Here is a 22,799-nt window from a genome sequence, read left to right on the forward strand (position 1 = left end):
CATAACTTAAATTCTTTAGCTTTAAAGAGAAACAAAATCTTGATGCTTTTCTTCAGAGTTCTTAGATTTGGGAACTTGATTTCTTAGTTTTCTTGAAGAGAAAAGAAATAAAATTGATGAACTTGGGGGATGATTAGGATTTGTTTTTGAGAGGAGAATTAGGGGAAAATGGGCATATAATACCCTAACTGATGTTTTAATTAGTGTTTTTATGAATTGGGTTGAGGGGAAAAGACTCAATTGCCCCTCAGAGAATTAAATTCACAACTAGAATGCAAATTTGAAGGACACCGCGATGCGATGAAGGGCTCATTTCTATACCCACCGTAACGCGCCACTATTGAAGTGAGTTTCTGGAATCAAAATCCAAACACAACCCAATCCTTGTCCAAAATATTTGAAACATCTCCGAGACATGTTTCTTACACCCCTGAACATGAATTAACTCAAAAACCTATATCTCGGGGTCGGGAAGACCAATTTAAAAATACTCAAAGTTAAGAGGCCAAAAATATGTCTAAGTCCCCAACACTTAGTGAAATTTTTAGGCTTTAATCCTCTTATGCATGTAACTAAGAGTTGAACTAAGCTAAGAAAAGTATGTGATATTACATGTATCTTTCCATATAAACTTGAATAAGGTGTTTGATATTCTAAGACCGAACATGGAAGTCTGTTATTGATATAAACAATAACAGACAACAGCCCCACACATGTATTGGTATCCCTGCTTAAACGTTAACACTCAGGTGACTTCAAGAATATGCTTGTGCTTCCTCTCAGCCACACTATTTTGTTGAGGTGTGTATGCATAAGTTGTCTAATGTATGATACTTGATGCCTTAAACAAATCATACACCCAGAATTAACAAACTCAGTCCCATTATCTGATGTTGCTACCTTAATGGTCTTGTCAAATTAAGTTATAACATTAGCAATGAATTTTTGAATGATCACACATACTTCAGACTTAAACTTCAATAAGTAAATCCAAGTAAATCTTGATAAATCATTTTTTTGCTGAGGCAACTATTATAGGAACAGTTAACATTATTCTATAGGAAATATAATCATTTAGAAAAGAATCAAGTCTTTTATTTGATTGAGTATATCAATGTCACGATTCGAGCTGAGGCCCTTAATGTGGCACTCACCCGATAATATTGCTAGTACGAGTGAACGTTCTAGTATATCACCTAAGCATACTTCTAATACAAATGACTAAAATAGAAATAATATAAGGTTTAATTAAGATTTACTTAAGGGATAAAACTTCACGAAAGTGTATTAGAACCACATAATGTCCAACAATACTAATAGTTATGATAAATAAAAAATAGAGATTATTAAGTTTGTTTGATAACTACACCAACCTGTGAAGCCTCTAATAAGTACCAATACTGAATGAAGGGAAAATACAAAGAAGTCATCATATCGCGTCCAGCCTCCTGGTAAGAAAGAGGCCCACCAATGGCAAAAGCTAGAGATCCTAATATGGTGCCTGACAGTGGACATGAGAACCAAAACCTACATCATGAAATGATGTAGCGTCAAAGATGGTCAATACGTGGAATGTATTAGTATGCAAAACCATTTTAGTAGGGTAGTACATCAAGAGATTAGGAATAATAATAAAATTTAAATATAAGTGAAGACAACTGAAAAAGAATAAGAATATAAAATAAATTTGTAATTAACCAAGTAAGGTAGATATAATTCTTTTGATTATTTGTGGGAGAAAGTAGTGAACCATCATAAACAACCATGTGAGTGCATGGAGTCTGATCTCGGCCAGATTAGCTAAGATATCCTATACCTTTTCGGGTAGAGGACATGATATGACATAATTTGCTAGCAAGTATCCATGGTTAGCCCCTTTTTGGGACACATGAAAAAAAGAGTCATTCAATTTGTGGAATAATCTCTATCCTATGTCGGTAAATATAGTTTCGAGCATTTGTCATTCAAACCTATGCCTTCACGATCAGTTAAAATACTCCCTTATGCTCATGGAGTTATCTTGTCTATTTATGTTCAAAGTGTTATCCATATTAGGCCCATGGTCGTGATTTAGCCCTTTTAGGCTTATGTACATAATTTAGCCTTTTTGGCCTCAAGTTGGGAATTCAATTACTTTGGATTCATAAGATTTTTATTTGATACCATTTCCTAACACTTTGGATAGTTAAAAACATTCTGCTAAGAATTTATGAACATGAATTCCAAAACTCTTGATAGATTATGTTTAGGGTTAACTGGAAAGATAGTAATTTATACACTGTGTAATGGTTGAGATAACTAAATTTGTCCAGAAATAGATCTTAAGTATTAAATAAGATTCTAACTAAAGTTTAGGAAAAATCCTCGAATCATTGCTGTAACTATTAAGGATATAATGAGTGCTTTGCAACCTTGTAGTACTAAACTAGAACACATCTACAAAGAGGGAATCATGCTTGCGAATGTAAATTCTAATTGAACCACTATAACCAACAAATGTATACCACAAATATGAATAATGAGCAAACATAGTTTACTGTAGAGTGGCCAAACAACATATTACCAGTTTAAGACATCAAACAAAAAAGAGCAATCTATATCAACATCTATTAGTTCAGTAGCCTTAACTAAATTGCATATACATCAGAGTGAAAATCCAATATAACACAAAATTTGTTAGTATCAAGGTAGTTATATTGCAACAACTAAGGACTTTTGAAATTGTAGAAACTATAACAACTCAGATTTGCATGGAGCTTAGCATGGGTTTTGACTCTACTGACAGACTCCATTTTTCAGAATTTCACAAGAATTACTAAGGCAATCAGGGAGAATTCTTAATATATACAAACATCAAGTTCTTAATCCATAAACCAAGTTAACACTACCAGAGCATGTGGAGGATGCAGATTACAAAATAAAAAGGAAAACATCCATGAATGTGAGCAAGATACTATTCTATATATCTCTTAAGCATTGAAAGAAATTGGGATTAGTAGGAGAAATTTGATTTCTATACTCACTAATTCTCTTGTGTTTCATAGGAGTTGTGATTGAGTGGGAATAGAGATATTTGCTAATGAAAAACTTCTTAAAACTAATGGGGAAGTGACACTTTTTATAATATGGACTGGTGAAAAATAGAATGACTTCTTTAATGTATATAACTGATGGAAAATAGATAGATGTATTTGGCTGGTAAAACTAACGTTCTATTAAGAAAATAACGTATGAAAACTGATCACTTAAGAGGATTTTAATTTCATGAACTAAATTGTAAAACAAAAAGATGAAATTCCCCTTGAAATACCTCATAAAGGAATGGGACTGAGATGTTACAATAACCCCCCTAGAGATCATTCATACTCGAATGAAGGTTATATATTCATGTAAAACTCTACGCACTAGAATTATGAAATTAGACTATTAGTAAAGAACTTTTCTTATGATTTCTAAATACCATCATAACTCATGAGCTCCAAAATAGTCCACCAAGAGAAATACAAACACAAATTCTGAAATGAAAAGCACTAAACATAAACACGATCTGAGATAGGCAGTCTATGGAGCTTGATTTAAACAACAAGGGACAAGAATTTATGGAACATTATGAGAAAGGATTTATATCATTACGTCCATTACTTCTCTCTTGATAAGTGAATAGGTGAGGATATCTTGTCTTCACATCTTCCTCTAATTCCTATATAGCTTCCCAATCTTTTGATTTCTCCACAAAACCTTTACCGAAATAATTTCCTTTGTTCTCAACTTGGAAACTTGATGACCCAATATCTCAATGGGAACTTCTGCATAATTCAAAAAATCTTTCACACCAACACTCTCCATTGGGATTATAATAGTAGGGATACCCACACACTTCCTAAGTAAGGATACATGAAATACTGGATGAATCGAGGCTAGATCCATGGGTAAATCCAACTTATAGGCAACTTTGCCAACTTTTCTCAAAATTTGGTAAGGACCAATATAACGGGGACTCAGTTTTACCTTCTTTCCAAAATGCATGACACCTTTCATTGGTTACACCTTTAATAACACCCAATAATTTACTTCAAACTCCAAGTCTCTATACCTTCTATCTGAGTAGGATTTTTGATGACTATGAGCAGTTTTTGACCTTTCTCGAATAACCCTAACTCTCTCCACAACTTGATAAACCAAAGTTGGGCCTAATAACTTAGTTCTACTAACCTCCAACCACCTAATAAAAGATCTACATCTTCACCCATATAGAGCTTCAAAAAGAGTCATAGAATACTTGAGTAGTAACTATTAGTATACGCAAACTCAATAAGAGGTAGGTGATCCTCCCAATTTCCTTTAAAGTCAAGTACGTATTCCCTCAATATATCCTCTAGCATCTAGATGGTGCGCTCCGCTTGACCATCCATCTGAGGGTGGAAGGCAGTACTAAAGTTCATCTACGTACCCAAACCACTTTGTAAGTACCTTCAGAAATTAGCAGTAAACTAGGTGCCTCTTTCTGAAATGATAGACACATGGGTTCTAAGAAACATGACAATTTCCTGAATATACAACCTGGCATAATCATCAACTAAGTATGTTGTCTTAACGGACAAGAAATGAGCAAACTTAGTCATCCATCTAGAATAACAAGTCATGTTGATTCCGAGAATGTCGTAACCCTGTCATAAAATCCATATTTATCATATTCCACTTCCATACCGGAAGAGCTATATCTTGAGCAAAACCACTAGATTTTTGATGCTCAACCTTAAACTACTGACAATTTAGGCACTTGAGAATAAAGTCAGAAATATTTTGCTTCATGTTATTCCACTATTAAATTTCTTTCAAATCATGATATATTTTGGTGAAGCCTGGGTGAATGGAGTACCTAGAATAATGTGCCTTTTCCATGATTCTTTCTCGTAATCCATCAAAATCTGGAACACAAAGTCTACCTTGGTACTCACCATCTCCCCATTGTTCAAAATCCATAACCTTTTGGTGTAGAACTTCTTTCTTCAACTGCAAAAGAATGGGGTCATTATTCTATTTTTTTTAACTTCCAAAATTAGGGACGATTCTGACATATTCTGAATAACCACCCTACCATCCTCAGAGTCTAGGAGTCAGAATCCTAAATTAGCAAGACAACGAATATCTTTTGAGATTCCTTTATTTTCTTTCTTGACATGTGCAAAACTCCCCATAGACAATCAACTCAGAGCATCTGCAACCATATTTGCATTAAAAAGATGATAGAGCAAACTTAAATCATAGTCCTTGAGTAGCTCAAGCCACCTCTTTTGCCTAAGATTTAACTCTTTCTAACTAAAAACATATTAGAGGCTCTTATGATCAGTGAAAATATCAGCATGCACCCTGTAAAGATAGTTACACCAAATCTTCAAAGTAAAGACCACAACTGCAAATTAAAGATCATGAGTTGGGTAATTTCTCTCATTATTTTTTAAGATTCCTCGAGGAATAGGATATAACCTTACCATATTGCATCAAAATACAACCAATACCAACCCGTGAAGTATCACAATAAACCACGATGCCTTCATTCCCTCCGGTAAAGTCAACATTAGAGCGGAGGCCAATCTATTCTTCAACTCTTGAAAACTCTTCTCACATGCTTCCAACCATTGAAACGTGACCATCTTCTGAGTCAATCTAGTTATAGGAGCAGTAATGAAGGAAAATACCTCCACAAATCACCTATAGTAACCCGTTAAACCCATAAAACTTCTGAAATCAGAAGGTGTAGTAGGAATGGGCCAATTTTTCACTACCGCAATCTTTCGAGAATCAACCTAGATTCCTTCACCATAAATACAAAAACAACATACCCATTGTATTCACCATAAATAATATAGCCCAAATATTCTACCGACTCTATCCAAAATTTACACTTGGAGAAGTTAGTATATAACTCACGGTCCTTAAGTGTTTGAAGGACAATCCTAAGATGATTTGCATGCTACTCCTTACTTTGAGAATAGACTAAAATATAGCCAATGAAGATTAATTTGAACACATACAAATATGGTTTAAACACCCTATTCATAAGGCCCATAAAAACTGCAGGAGCGTTAGTCAATACAAAAGACATGACTAAACATTCAAAGAGACCATATCGAATTTTAAAAGATGTCTTCAAAATATCACATTCTCTAACTTTTAACTGATGGTAACCAAATCTAAGATCTATTTTAGAAAAACACTTTATGCCCTGTAGCTGATTGAATAAGAATCTATTCTAGGAAGAGGGTACTTATTTGTTATAGTGACTTTATTTAGCTGGCGATAATCAATGCACTTCCAAAGTAAACCATCCATCTTATGCACGAACAAGACTAGAACACCCCAAGGAGAAATGCTAGGCCTTATAAAACATTTATCAAGAAGATCTTTCAACTTCTCTATTAAGTATCTTAACTCTGAAGGAGCCATCCTATATGGCAGAATGGAGATAGGCCGAGTGTTAGGAATAAGATCGATCCCAAAATCTATTTCTTTATCAGGAGGACTCCTAGAAGATCATTAGGAAAAGCTTCTGGATACTCATTGACAATAGGAACAGACTAGAGTGAAGGTTTTTTTGACTTAGAATCTTTGACTCAAACCAAGTGATAAATTCACCTCTTGGATATCATTTTTCCGTACATAAGATATGATATGAACTTCCTTTTAGGCACGACAGGACTACCTTTCTATTCAAGAACTAGTTTATTGGGAAAGTAAAGCTTGACTATCCTCGTTCTACAATTAATAAAAGCATAGCACGAATACAACCAGTCTATAACTAATATAACATCAAATTCTGCCATGACCAACTCAACTAAGTCAACTATGGTGTCTTAAGGAGGACAATAACTACACAATCTCTATAAATCTATTTGGTAATAATATAACCGCTGATAGGAGTGGAAATAGAAAATGGATCTAGGATTTGTTCAGCGAAAATACCAAACTTCATGGCTACATATGAGGTCACAAAAGACAAGGAAGCACTAGGATCAAGTAGTACATAAACATCATGATAAAATACTTTCGACATACTAGTAACCGCATCAGGAGAATCCTCCAAATAGTCTTAATTTCCTAAAGCATGCAGACAATTCTGAACTCTACTTGTCCCTAGAGTAGTGCTCTGTCTTGCTGAAGTAACTGAAGTAGAAGATTGGGCTCTATTGTCCCCATTAAATCTTTTTATATATGGACAATCCTTTTGCATATGTCCCTAATGGTCACACCCATGACATATACTTTTGCCATAAAGACACCCGCCTTAGTGATTCTTTCCATAAATAGCATAGGAAGGATATGATGGAACCCACTGACTTCTACTTCTCTATGACTGAGAATCTTGAACCCTAAATTTTGATTTGTATGAACACACTACTCGATCCTAGGCCTTGGTGTAGGTGAACTAGCTGATGATGGGGTTAGTCCAGATAACCTCTTATGAAACAAATCTTTGTTTCTATTTCCAAACCGTTGCTGAGTAGACTTATTACCTGCTGAGTTGGACCTCTTATTTGAAATTCCTCCCTATCCCTTTTTTCTTCCTCAACATATTGATCATTCACCATCAACCTAGAAATATGCATATCACTAACCAATAATGGTGCTTTACACTCTTTCTGTTTTGCAAGTTCGGACATAAATTTCAGCATCCTAGACCTTATTATAGATACCATCTCTGGAGAATATTGAGAAAATTAGTAAACTTAAGACCATACTCCTTCACACTAATCTTTTCCTATTTTAAATTCACAAATTCTTGTATGTTGGCCTCCCTTAGTCTCGTGGAAGGAAATGGTCAAGGAAAGAACCCATAAAACCATCCCATACTACAGGAGGTGTATTTTCACAATGAGCAAGCTCCCACTGATCATACCAGATACTATCAACATCCTTCAACTGGTAAGATACAAGTTGAACTCCCTCTGTGTTACTAGTATGCATAACCCTTAATATCTTTTGAACTTCCTTAATAAAATTTTGGGGATCCTCATCGACCTTAGATCCTGTGAACATATGTGGATTCATCTTAAGGATCACTTGGATCATAAGGTGCTGGAGTTGTTATGAGAGTTGGATATAGTAAGTTGGACTGAGTTTCTACAAGTTGTGGAGTATTGTTATAACTATTGAGGATATAATGAGTTCTTTGCAACCTTGTAGTACTCAACTAAAACAAATTTACAAAGAGAGAATCATGCTTGCAAATGTTAATTCTAATTGAATACTATAACCAATAGATGTATATGACAAATATGAATAACGAGCCAACATAGTTTATTGTAGAGTGGCCAAACAACATATCACCAGTTTAAGACATCAAACAAAAATAGAGCAATCTATATCAATATCTAGTAGTTCAGTAGCCTTAACTAAATTACATATACATCAAAGAGAAAACCCAATATAAGAAAAAATTGTAGCATCAAGGTAATTAGATTGTAAAAACTAAGGACTTTTGAAATCGTAGCAACTGCAACAACTCAGTTTTGCAGGGAATGCCCAACATGGGCCTTGACTCTACTAATAGACTTAATTTCTTAGAATTTCACAGAATTGCTTCGGAAACTAGGGAGAAATCTTAATATATACAAACACCAAGTTCCTAATCCATGCACCAAGCTAACAACCCCAGAACATGTGGAGGGAAGAATATTACAAAACAGAAAAGAAACAACCTAGAATATGAGCAAGAGATAGTTCTATATACCTCTTAAATATGTAAAGAACTATAGAATGAAAGGATAAATTTGAACTTGATACTCACTAATTCTCTTGAACTTCTTCGGAGTTGTGATCTAGAGTAAGAATAGAGATATTTTCAAATGGAAAACCTTTAAAAACTTATAGGGAAGTGAGGCTTTTTATTATATGAACTGGTGGAAAATAGAATGACTTATTTAATGTATATAACTAATCATAAATAGAGAGATGTATCTGGATGGAAAAAAAGTAATGTTCTATTAAGGAAAATAACGTATGAAAACTGATCAATTAAGAGGGTTTTAGTTTCATGAAATAAATTATAAAACTAAAAGACAAAATTACCTTTGAAAAACCTCATAAAGAAATGGGCCTGAGATGTTACAATCAATAAAAGTATTGCCATCTACTTGTACTATCTCCCTTAACACTCTTAACTCAGAAAATAAGTCTAAACAATCAATATCAGAATGATTATTATATTTTAAAGAACATTCAAGATTAATACAATGTTTTCAAATTAACATGATGTAGTGATCTCAATTTTTTACCACTAAATAGAAATCTAAAAATATTTTCATAAGCTTCAAATTGTTCAAATCTATTTGAAAGAGAAACAACAGGTTGTCTACAATATATAAGAAGTAATCAACTCTAAAAGATTCTTCAGGAAACTTTGTGATTCCATTATTAACATTCTCATCAAACTATTTTTTCTATATATTACACGTTTTGCACGAAATTTAGTCTCTATATTCATCTCAAATGCAATTTCATTAGCAAAAATATTGGACCTGCAAATCCTTGCTCTCTATATTTTGTTTTTAAAAATTTAAACCCCTTAATTGATCTATAGTAATATCAATATACATATATTTTGATTTAAGGATTTTCTAACTATCATGACCCGAATCGAGGCCCTGGCCGCGATGGGCATCTTCAACCATGAAGGACCAAGAGACCCCTTAGCATGTAATCATTAGAATAACTCATATAGAAAATAAAAGTGCGGAAGGTGAGTTTAAAACATGAAAATTGTCACACCCCCTTTAACAAAAAAAAAAGAATTGATTTTATAGTTTTTTATTTGAGTGACAAAAATAAAAATTGTTTCAAAAAGGATTCATTTTACAATTAACTCAGAATTTCAACTTGAGATAAATCGGGTGTGCCAAGTCACCTTTCAAAAATTCTTTTGAAAATGATTTTTGACTCTTTCAAAACTGGTTTATGAACAGAGATTCCGGCTAAGGAATTCTGTTGATTGAGGGAAAGGTGTTAGGCACCCCTCGAACCTGTGGTTCGACCACGGTCGCTCCATAGAGTATATTAGCTAACATGACACTATGGAATGCATAAACCACACAAAACACATAACACAAATAAATGAAACAAACAAAATTCAAAACAAAAATAATGTTTAGTCCGAATTATACAGTCCTAGAATAGAAAAATGCAGAAATGTAAATCCTATTCTAAACTAATCCTGGACTAAGCTCCACCCAACATTCCGAGTCTTGATCGCGCATATTTACACATGAATTTAAATATGAAAATAGTTATCCACCCATATTAACATCGAATTCATACCAAGGACTAGTAATTTAGATACACAGCACCAAGCATCAACAAAATTATTCAATCAACAATCATCAAACACATAATGATAATAAAAGAGTAGAGTTGAGAATTGAACCTCAAAATCTTTTGATTGACTTAAGAAGAAAAATAACTGCCGCTCCGAGAATCTCAATGGGTACCAAGTCTCGACTATCAACTAACTCGAACACAAAAATCCCTGGAAACTTTAATTTGAACGAATACAAAAATCAAATAAACAACCTAAAACAGAAATATAGTAATCCAGAGGAAAATTGTACTCAGTTTTGCTAAAAATGAATTTAAACTATGGTTTGGCTAACTCTATCGATGAATCTGGACTCCCCTATCAGTTTTCAATCATTTTCCAATGAATAAATGGTCGCCGAAATAGTATTGATGATGAGTGGATGTCGGTTTTCTTCTTTATTTTGCTGGAAAAAAACTTTTATTTTCTATTTTTGGTCATAAGAGATAGATTTTGATTTGAAAACACCTGAATCCGATGAGTAACAACCAATTCCAATGGGTTTTTGGTAAGAAACTCGTCAGAAACGGTCAAACAATGCTGGTTTCCCTGTTGATCAATGAATTTTTCCTTTATCCCAATCTGTTAATCTATATCATGAATGTGTGTGTGCGTATTCAGTGTTGCATGGTGTGTGTTTTATTGGGATCTCTTTTTTTGGTTACCCGTGTATTGTCTATCCTAAAAGGGAGATGATGATGGCCTCCTTTTTTCATCCATTCTCTCTTTCCCTCCCAAAAATATATGTCTAGTGTGTATATTATTGGTGAGTTGTAGAAAACATGATGTGATGTGTGTAAGTATGTACTATGCATGTGTAGATTTATGGGAAGAGTATGTATGCGTGAGCTGTAAGGTATGCATTTATATTGTGTGGCATGGTGAGGTGTCAAAAATGTTATGAATTTGGTTATTTTTTATCCTCTTTTGGGAAAAAATATCTACTAAAAGAGGGTGTATGGTAAGGTTAATTAAATGAGTAAAAAATATTTTCGGGGAGGGACAAAGTTACATGTCTACATCATGCCCCCTTTGGATGTAAACACAAAGTGTTTTCATACAATAAAGTAGACAACGAGATAGAATTTTGTCTCGATCATTATTCAAAAAGAAGAAAAAGAAAGACAGACACAACTGAGTCTTTATTTGGACACCCTACCCATCCCAAGTTATGTTGGGATCAAGTAGCATATGCTTCAAGGATAAAAAAATAGGATTGTACCGAGTTGGAGATTCGAGTGTGGCTTTGTCAAGGTTACGATCTGCGGCTCTGTCAATACATCAGAAATTAAGATTATTAGTTAAAAACATAAATAAATTACAAAAGTCCTATCTATGCAGCTTCTCTGGACTCTTGACTTGAGTTATGTTCTTCTTTGGATTGAACTTTAGAATAAATTATTTCTCTATACAAAATTTGATATTGGAGATTAACTCAAAAACTAACCATGTTCTTTCATAGTACTTCAGAATTTGAGCCTAGATTGGAAAATCTTTGCCTTATTCTTCAGGCGGGCTCCTGACTTTCAATTTTTTCTTTGTTGCTTGACTTCCAATTTAATCACCCTGTTCTCCAGGTGGGTTCTTGACTTGCTATTTTTAATCTTTTGATTTTCAATTTTATCACCCTATTCTTTGGATGGGCTACCGACTTATAATTTCCTCACTTTATTGCCTTTCAATTGCTTCACCTTATTGTTTGACTTTCAATTTCCTAACCTTGTTACTTGAATTTCAATTTCTTCACCATGTTCTTCAGGCAGGCTCCTGACTTTCCATTTCATCACCCTATTCTTTAGATGGGCTCCTGACTTTCCATTTCATCACCCTGTTCCTCAGAAGGGCTCCTGACTTGCTATTTTATCATCCTATTCTTCGGGAGGGCTCTCGACTTACAATTTCCTCACGCTATTCTCTGAGCGAGCTCCCTACTTACAATTTCTCACCCTGTTCTTCAGGAAAGCTCCTGACTTAAAATTTCCTCACCCTATTCTACAGGCGAGCTCTTGACTTTCAATTTCATCACCCTATTTTTTGTGCGGGCTCCCAACTTTCAATTTCCTTACTCTATTCTTCGGGCCAGCCCCCAACATATAATTTCATCACCCTTTTCTTCAAGAGGGTTCCTGACTTGCAATTTTCTTACTTTGTTCTCCAGATAAGCTCCCAACTTTCCATTTTATCACCCCATTATTTAGGTGCGCTCCCGACTTACAATTTCCTTCCTATGTTCTCCGATTGATCTCTCGACTTACAATTTCATCACCCTATTCTTGAAGCGGGCTCCTGACTTTTTATTTCATCACTCTGTTCTTTAGGCGAGCTCCTAAATTTCTATTTCATCACCCTATTATTTGGGCGAGCTCCCGACTTGAAGTTTCCTCTCTCTGTTCTTCGAGCAAGCTCCTAACTTTAAATTTTATCTCCCTATTCTTCAGGCAGAATACCGACTTGCAACTTCATCATCCTGTTCATCAGGCGGGCTCCTGACTTACAACTTCATCACCCTGTTGCGGGCTCCTAAAATCAAAATCAAAACTAGAACAAAAGTTATCCCAAACAAAGATTATGATAAAGAAAGATCTCATTTTTCTGAATGTAAGGACCCATTTTCCAAGAGGGTCCTAAACATAAAGTAATGTCCCATTTTTTAGGAGGGTCCTGAACATAAAATAATTTCTATTTTCCAGGAGGGTCCTGAACATGTACGTAATGTCCCGGCTATGCTTTCCCTTTGGTAGCTGAACTTACTAAACAAAACTTTGCCTCTGTTTTATCAAAGAAAGATTTGTCAATTAAAAACTCAATTGTGGTTTGTAGCACTTGGCTTCCCAGGCATCTTCTCCAGAGCTCGTTCCTTTCATCTTTGTTTCGGATTGCTGACCCTTGTCTCTATCTTGTCGCATCATTGACCCAAACCCAGATTAAGGAAATGACTATGACTCAAACACTGAATTTCTATTTTATCATGCCTCTGAGAAACCTGATATTCCTATGAATCCAGCAACCTGTCGGTTGATGGACTTTCTTTGATTTGTTTTGAATTATGATCATGTTTCTTTCATTTGCTGGTCCTTGGCTTTTCCTCATGCAATTGGGAAGACTGGTAGCAAGTTTTAAAATCCTTTTGACATAGACTTGACTCAAAATGTAAAGAAATAATGGTGACTTTCATTTTGAAAAATGACATAAAAAGACAAAAATATGAATATATAAATAAAAGAAAAGGGCAATGTCCCTCTTTAAAAAAAAGAAAACTTATCTGAATATGGAAACCACTCCAATGATTATGACATGCATTTTGGATTAAACTCCTGGTCTTTCTTCCCAAACATCCCCATTTGTTGTTGAGTTCATGCCTTTGCCGCTGAGTCCCCCAACACTGATAGTTCTTGGACTCACATATCAATAGCTAGCCTCAAGCCTAGAATGCAAGCTTCATATTCCACCAAGTTATTGGTACAATAAAATTGAAGTTACATTGTTACTGAGAAATGTTTCCTTAATTCAGAGATAATAACTGCACCTATTCTGACTTTTTTCATGATAACGGCTTCATCAAAGAACAACTTCCAGCCTGGATCAACATCTATAATGACTTCATTGACACACAACAACTCTTCAATAGGGAAATATGTCTTCAATGGTTTATAATCTTCATCAATGGGGTTCTCAGCAAGATGATCTTTCAAAGCTTGGGCTTTTATGGTGGTTTGAGTCACATATACAATGTCGAACTTAGTAAGCAATAATTTTCACTTTGCCAGTAAACCCATTAGCATAGGCTTTGGAAGATATACTTCAAAGGATCCATGTAGGATATGAGATAAGTAGTGTAAGATGAAAGATAATGCTTTAACTTCTATGATACCTAAGTTAGGGCGCAACACGTCCTTTTAAGAAAAGTGTACTTGGCTTTATATATTGTGAACTTCTTGCTAAGATAATACATAGCTTGCTCCTTTTTGCCCGTGACATCATGTTGATCCAAGACACAATTGAGGGAATTATCCATAATTGATAAATACAAGATCAAAGGCCTACCAGGCTCCGGTGGTACCAACACAGGTGGATTTAAAAGCTATCTTTTGATTTTATCGAATGCTTCCTGATATTCATCAGTCTACTCAATCTCACAACTTTTATTAAGAAACTTGAATATGGGCTCGCAAGTGGTTGTGAGCTGAATAATGAACCTACTAATGTAGTTTAAAATACCAAGCAAACTCATCGCCTCTATCCTATTCTTGGGCGGCGACAAATACTGAATGGCTTTGATATTTGAAGGATCTAATTCAATACCCTGAGGACTGACTACAAATCCCAATAGCTTTCTACACGATACTTCAAATATATATTTTTCTAGATTAAGTTTGATATTATACCTGCGAAGCCTTTCAAAAAACTCCCTTAAATCCTTAAAATGGCCAGACTGATTCTTTGACTTAATAATCTGTAATACCCCAAAAAATCCAAACCAATATTAGAGACATGTACCCAGCTCATGCATAGTACATCATGGTTATTTTATAGTTTTATGAGTAAGTTCGATGTATATTAAGGCTTCAAATAACTCCTAGCTATCAGACGAATCAAAATATTCCTTACCGATTAAATTCTTGAGAAGGATATTGGTATAGTCAACTTCAAACAAGAATATCTCTCATTTTACTTGGAATTTTTGAGCTTATGACCTATCAAAAGATATATAATTGAATTATATTTCCAACGATACTAATTTCTCCTAAATACGACATCGGAAGCAAAGAGTTATCCCCATTTTATTCTAGCATGTCAAGCTAGAAAATGGTGACGATGTTTCTGATGGGCTATCACATTTCTGACTACCTTTTTGATGACGTCGTCACATTTTAACGACATTTCTAATGATATCGTCAGCCCTGGGCAGAAAATCAAGAATTTGGACCCCTTTTGTGACGACGATTCATGACGGCCTATCACGGACCTGACGGCCTGTCACGGATGACGTCAAGTATATTTTTCCAGCAATTCAAGGTCATATTTGCAAGGATATTTTGGTTATTTCCTTCACCTTCTATGACTTATTACCCTAAAGAGGCATAATTTTTCCCATTTTTTCTTCAGTTAAGCATCTCAAAAACCCTCTCTTACACACTCAACCACAAGATTAGGGTTTCCGTCAAACTCCTCTCTCAAAAGCAAGATTCAAGCCTTTTTCCAGGATAATCAAGAATTAAGTTTCCCAATCCAAGAAATCTCCACCAAATCATTAAGGTTTCCTTTCTATGGTATGCGTGTGTTCATTCATAGACTCCTTTCGTCCATGAAGTTCAAGAACCCTTTTCTAAAACTATATATTATGGTTTTCATGTTATGAATGAATTGTTGATCATGTTTATATGTTGAATGATGCCAAGATAGAATCTTTATGTGTTATTATGAATCTATGACATCATATGAATTGAAAACATGTAACTTTGATTATTTATGATGAGTAATTGTATGATTTGCACCTATGCCTAAGTTGTGCATGTAAGGTGTTTGATAAAATACCTAAGAGACTAGAAATCATGCATTATAGCTAAATTGTGACTAAGGGAAGGATTCATGATAGGCCTCTATGATTCAATGTCATCCATATTGATAATATGTCTTGTGAACACTGTTGGATTACTCATGAACTAGTCTTATGGAATTATGCTATGCTTATTTGCAAAACCCACTCATGTACAAGATGTAGAATACCCATGTATTTCATGAAATTCCCCAAGTTATGATATTATGGATTGTGGTTGTATTATGTAAAGAGCATGATATTAAAAGCTATGCAAGTATATATATTTGGTATGAAATTACCTTTCATGAAATAGATTGTTGAGTACCATGCTTACTATGAAATCCCTTATTTATGATATTGTGGATTATGGACTCTACTCTTATGATCAAGTTAGTCATGTGTGTCAGTTTCCTTCCATCATGTCCTGGGGGCACTTGTACCCTAAAAATATAGCTTTGTGCCTAGAGCCATGCCATGTTTTCATGATACTCTCAGTCAAGCCATGATGCATAGAAATCAGTCAGTCATGTGACTCAGGAAAACTCAGTAATCTCAATAGTTCAGTATTCTCAGTAATCTTAGTGCTTAGTAACCTCAGTAATAATAGTAAATCTTAGTAACTTCAGTACTCTTAATCAGTCCTTAGAATTCATTATATTTCGTCCGTCATCGAAATCCAGTAAACTCAGTTTTAGCTCCGCTAAACAATACCACTATTATCAGTTTAGTTAATTAGTATCAGTTCAGCAAATCAGTTTAGTTAAGTTATTTAGTTTATCCCAGTTATTCAGTTCAGTGTATTTCAGATAGGAGTAGGATTCAGCGTCAAGCAAACCTAGGGTTTGGGCTCACCCGCTAGAATAGGACTGAGATCCCTAGAAACAATTCCTAAGTTCCAAAACTACATTGCCAGTGTAGGTACGAGATGTCATTCGTTAGATAGGACTGACATACTCAGGGGTCACCCGTTAGCACATTTATATGTATAGGACTAATCCCAGGAGTCACCCACTAGATTAGGACTGACTCTACAGAAGATGTCTTTACTGGTAGTGAGGTACTAATACCCTTCCAATCAGGGCAGAGATTGGACCGTGGTCAGCTTAGCTTGGGGAAATTTGGTTAGATGAACACATCCCACAGTTTCAGTTGCAGAATCAAGGCTTTTAGACACAGTCAACTCAGCTTAGTAGTACAGATTCAGTACTGTTAGATACAGTCAATGCTTATTATTGTAAATAGACTTCAAGATCACCCATTAGCTAGGACTGATCTCAACTATGATTAATCAGTATCAAAATCATTAGATTTAAAGATCACCCGCTAGATAGGACTGATCTCAGACTAAGTCAAATCATCCTTATTATCAGTATACTCATGATCACCCGCTAGATAGGACTGATCTTAGATTTAGTTACTCCAAGTAAAATAGAACTCAGATAGTTCCATCAGAACTTAGACTGTAAGATACAGTCACTCAGTGTATCAGTTACATCGGTTATGTCGATCATCATAATTATATCAGTTATATTAGTTTACTAAATTTATGTATCAGTCATATCAGTTATTAGAATTCATGATATCAGTATTCAGCCTCAGGACTGTCAGACACAGTTAACCAGACCAGTTCTTCATAATTCAAAATTATATTAGTTATATTAGTTTACTAAACTCATGTATCAGTCATATCAGTTATTAGAATTCATGATATCAGTATTCAGCCTCAGGACTGTCAGACACAGTTAACTAGACCAGTTTTTCATAATTCAAACTGTCAGAAATATTCATTTATCTATTTAGTATCTTAGTATCAGTACATTCATGTTTTTAGTATTCAGACTCAGTAGTCAGTATCTCCACGAGTTCTGTTATAGTTATGTATGCATGTATGTATTCTCATATTCATATTAGTTAGCATTGTTCATGCATATAACCCTTTGAATTTAGCCTACCTCACTCATATACTCAGTATATTCAGACATACTGACGGATTTGTGCTATGGTGCTTTATCTTATATTACACCATAGGTTCAGAGGCACGAGCTCTAGATCAGCTGTAGCATTCGGGTGTTCAAATTTTGCAGTGAGTCCTTCTCATTCGAGGATGATATGATTATTGATACATTTACTATTCAGTTCCTAGATGGAGTTAGTTGGAGACGTTCCTTCAAATCCTTATTCAGTTCAGTTAGACGCTTTCAGACTAGATGTCAGATTAGATATTCACATCTCATTATTTTCAGTATTTATGACTTGTTATGGTATTGTTATACCTTTTTCAGTTATTTTGTTATCAGATGTTTATTCAGTTCGAACCTTATGGCCTTTTATGTTTATGTTTTCGTATTTTATGATATATTTTGCAGTATATAGGTACAAATATCAGTAATGGGTTAGCTTGTGGTCCTTTGAGGTCATGATCACCGTGTAGCATTCCGATTTAGAAAATTAGGGTGTTAAAAACTTGGTATCAGAGCCTAAGATTCAATAGAGTCCTAGGTAGTCTGAAAGCCACATCTAGTAGAGTCTTGTACATGCGTGTGTTTTGTACCACACTTATGTGCAGGAGGCTATGAGATATTTTAGGAATAGTTTTCCTTTTGTCAGTATTCATGTCATGACAGTGAGCATAGTCTCTGTCTAATATATTTCTCCCTTTCTTCTACAGATATGCCTCCTAAAAGAAGAAACGGGAATCAGTCAACCCCTCAGCCGAAAGACCCTTTGGGCGATCACGTTTATCATGTAGAGTTCAGGGCCACATTCACCACTTTTGCTCAGTCAGTCACTGCCTAAAATGAATGACCAGCTATCATTTTGGCTAACCCAGTGGCCAATTCACTTGCAGCTAGAATTCAAGAATTTACCTGAATGAATCCTCCTTCCTTCACAGGGTCTAAGTCAGATAAGGACCCATAGGAATTCCTAGATCAGGTTCAGAAGGTGATAGATTTTATGGTGGTTACTACTGTTTAGAGTGCTGATTTAGCCGCATACCAATTACATGATGTCGCTCATACTTAGTATAAGTAGTGGAAGTCAGAAAGGTTAGATGATGCAGGCCCTATATAGTGGGAGGAGTTTGCCTCTGCTTTTCTTGATAGATTCTTTCTGCTAGAGCTTAGAGAAGCTAAGGTACTAAATTTCATCAACCTCAAGTAAGGTAGTATAATAGTAAAGGATTATTCTCTTAAGTTTACTCAATTGGCCAGATATGCCCCTTATATTATTGCAGACGGTAGGGCTAAGATGAGTAAGTTCATGTCAGGGGTGAATGATAGTGTGGTAAACGAGTGCAGATTTGCCATGTTCAATAGTGATATGACTTTATCTAGACTTATGACACAGCTCAACAGATAGAGGAGTAGAAGATTAGGAAGAGAGAGAGACAGAGTAATAGAGCAAGGATAGGTAGTTTTATCTTTGCTCAGCCTAAGTCACAGGGTAGTAACCATTCTCAGCATAGTCAGAAATGTTTAGTCCCATCTCCATCCTTAGCTAGTTTACCAACACCTAAGACCAGAAATGACCATTATGATAGAGCGCCAGGCTCTGAGGCCCAGGGTAGTGAAAATAGAGGTCTTACTTATCCGCTTTGCAAAGAGTGTGGTAAGAATCATCTAGGTGCATGTATGGAAGGTAGTGATGTATGCTTTGGGTGTGGCAAGCTAGGACATAGGATACGAGAGTACAGATTTCTAGCACAGAGGGGTAAGGAGTTGCGTCAGTAAGGTACCAATAGTGGTCAGCATCAGAATAGACTTTATGCACTCTAGACCCATCCTAATCCAGAAAGTTTCCCTGACTTAGATTCGGGTATGTTACCAGTCTTTCATGTTCTTAGTATGCATTGTTAGATCTCTTTTTCTTATTCGAGCATATGTTTTAGTATGAGTTAGCTAGTAAATCCAGCAAGTCAGTTCAGCAATCGAGCAGTCAAATTTTTATAGCTTGTTTTCTCATCCTTGCATCTATTCATGCTATCCAAAATCTTGGAGAATGTAACTATTTCAAGGTAGAAACTCCTTGTAGTTAAAAGTTCAGTTCATATTATGCATCATGCATTAGTTTCAGAGTCCCAGAGTTTAGTTATAACCTAGTTTGTAGATGCCATGTGCATCACCCAGTATCTCCGTAAGGTAGGCATTCTTAGAGTGACATAGCATCTCAAGGGGGAGATACCCCACTTTCTTAATGCTCTCATGCCTTAGATCTTTCAATTTCTCTTTGCATAACGAATTCAGTCTAGAATAGAGGGTACTCATAAGTTGACCTTCAAGTTAGACCTTAGCTGTAAGTCAAGTATTCAAAGGTTCTGTTCAGTTCATAATGTTCAGTCCATATGTCACGTAGAAAAATCAGTTATGTTCTCATGTTTCAGTTCAATCTTAGTGCCTTTATCATTGCATGTTCAGTAGCATGTTCGTGAGTCAGTTTAGTTATATATTCACGCATCAGATATGCCTTAAGTCATGCATTCATGTATCATGTCAGTCATATAATCATGCATCAGATATGCATGGATTCAACTTATCAGTTAAGCATCAGATATGCATTCTCAGTTTAGGAAACTCAGTTTATTAGAACACTCAGTCCTACATTCATAAATTAGCTACCCATGCATCAGATATGCATGTACAGTATGATATGCTCAGTTTTAAGTCATGTCAGCCATGAAATCATGATCAGTCATTCATGCTATATATGCATCATTTTATCTTTTCTCCCCTTTGAATGTTTCCAAGGGGGAGATATTGTGATACCCCAAAAAATCCAAACCACTATTAGAGCCATGTACCAAGCTCATGCATAATACATCATTGTGACGACCATTCATGACGGCCTATCACAGACCTGACGGCCTGTCATAGATGGCGTCAAGTATATTTTTTCAGCAATTCAAGAGCATTTTTGCAAAGGTATTTTGGTCATTTCCTTCACCTTCCATGACTTATAACCCTAAAGAGGCATAATTTTTCCTATTTTTCTCCAGTTAAGCATCTCAAAAGCTCTATCTTACACTCTTAACCTCAAGATTAGGGTTTCCATCAAACTCATCTCTCAAAAGCAAGATTCAAGCCTTTTTCCAAGATAATCAAGAATTAAGTTTTCCAATTCAAGAACTCTCCAGCAAATCATCAAGGTTTCCTTTCTAAGGTATGCGTGTGTTCATTCATGGACTCCTTTCGTCCATGAAGTTCAAGAACCCTTTTCTAAAACTATATATTATGGTTTTCATGCAATGAATGGATTGTTGATCATGTTTATGTGTTGAATGATGCCAAAATAGAATATTTATATCTTATTATGGATCTATGACATCATATGAGTTGAAAACATGTAAGTTTGATTATTTATGATGAGTAATTGTATGATTTACCTCTATGCCTAAGTTGTTCATGTAAGGTGTTTGATAAAATACGTAAGAGACTAGAAACCATGCATTATAGCTAAATTGTGACTAAGGAAAGGATTCATGATATGCCTCTATGATTCAATGTCATCCATGTTGATAATGTGTCTTGTGAACACTATTGGATTACTCCTGAACTAGTCTTATAGAATTATGCTATGCTTACTTGCAAAACCCACTCATGTACAAGATGAAGAATACCCATGTACTTCATGAAATTTCCCAAGTTATGATATTATGGATTGTGGTTGTAATATGTAATGAGCATGATATTGAAAGCTATGCAGGTATATACATGTGGTAAGAAATTCGCTTCCATGAAATAGGTTGTTGAGAACCATGATTAGTATGAAATCCCTTATTTATGATATTGTGGATTATGGACTCTACTCTTATGATCAAGTTAGTCATGTGTGTCAGTTTCCTTCCATTGAGTCCTGGGGGTACTTGTACCCAAAAAATATAGCTGTGTGCCTAGAGCCATATCATGTTTTCACGATACTCTCAGTCAAGCTATGATCTATAGAAATCAGTTAGTCATGTGACTCAGGAAAACTCAGTAATCTCAATAGTTCAGTATTCTCAGCAATCTCAGTGCTCAGTAACCTCAGTAATCAAAGTAAATCTCAGTAACTTCAGTACTTTTAATCAGTCCTCAAAACTCATTATATTTCATCCGTCATCGGAATCTAGTAAACTCAGTTTTAGCTCTACTAAACAATACCACTAGTATCAGTTCAGTTAATCAGTATCAGTTCAGTTAAGTTATTTAGTTTAGGCTAGTTATTCAGTTCAGTATCTTTTAGATGGGAGTAGGATTAAGCACTGAGTGAACCTAGGGATAGGGGCTCACCCACTAGAATAGGACTGAGATCCCTAGAAGAAATCCCTAAGTTCCAAAACTACATTGCTAGCGTAAGTATGAGATGTCACCCATTAGATAGGACTGACATACTCAGGGGTTACCCGGTAGCACATTTATATGTATAGGACTGATCCCAGGAGTCACCCGCATGATTAGGATTGACTCCACAGAAGATGTCTTTACTGGTGGTGCAGTATTGACACCCTTCTAGTCAGGGCAGAGATTGGACCCCAGTCAGCTTAGCTTGGGGAATGTCGGTTAGATGAACACATCCCACAGTTTTAGTTATAGAATCAGGGCTTTCAGACACAATCAACTCAGCTTAGTAGTATAGATTCAGTACTGTTAGATACAGTCAATACTTATCATTGTAAATAGACTTCAAGATCACCCATTAGCTAGGACTCATCTCCACTATGATTAATCAGTATCAGAATCATTAGATTTAAAGATCACCCGCTAGATAGGACTGATCTCAGACTAAGTCAAATCATCCTTATTATCAGTTTACTCATGATCACCTGCTAGATAGGACTGATCTCAGATTTAGTTACCCCAAGTAGAACGGAACTCAGATAGTTTCATTAGAACTTAGACTATCAGATACAGTCGCTCAGTATCAGTTGCATTA

The sequence above is a fragment of the Capsicum annuum genome, chromosome 3, assembly GCF_002878395.1.
Source record: "Capsicum annuum cultivar UCD-10X-F1 chromosome 3, UCD10Xv1.1, whole genome shotgun sequence".
In the NCBI taxonomy this organism is placed as follows: domain Eukaryota; kingdom Viridiplantae; phylum Streptophyta; class Magnoliopsida; order Solanales; family Solanaceae; genus Capsicum; species Capsicum annuum.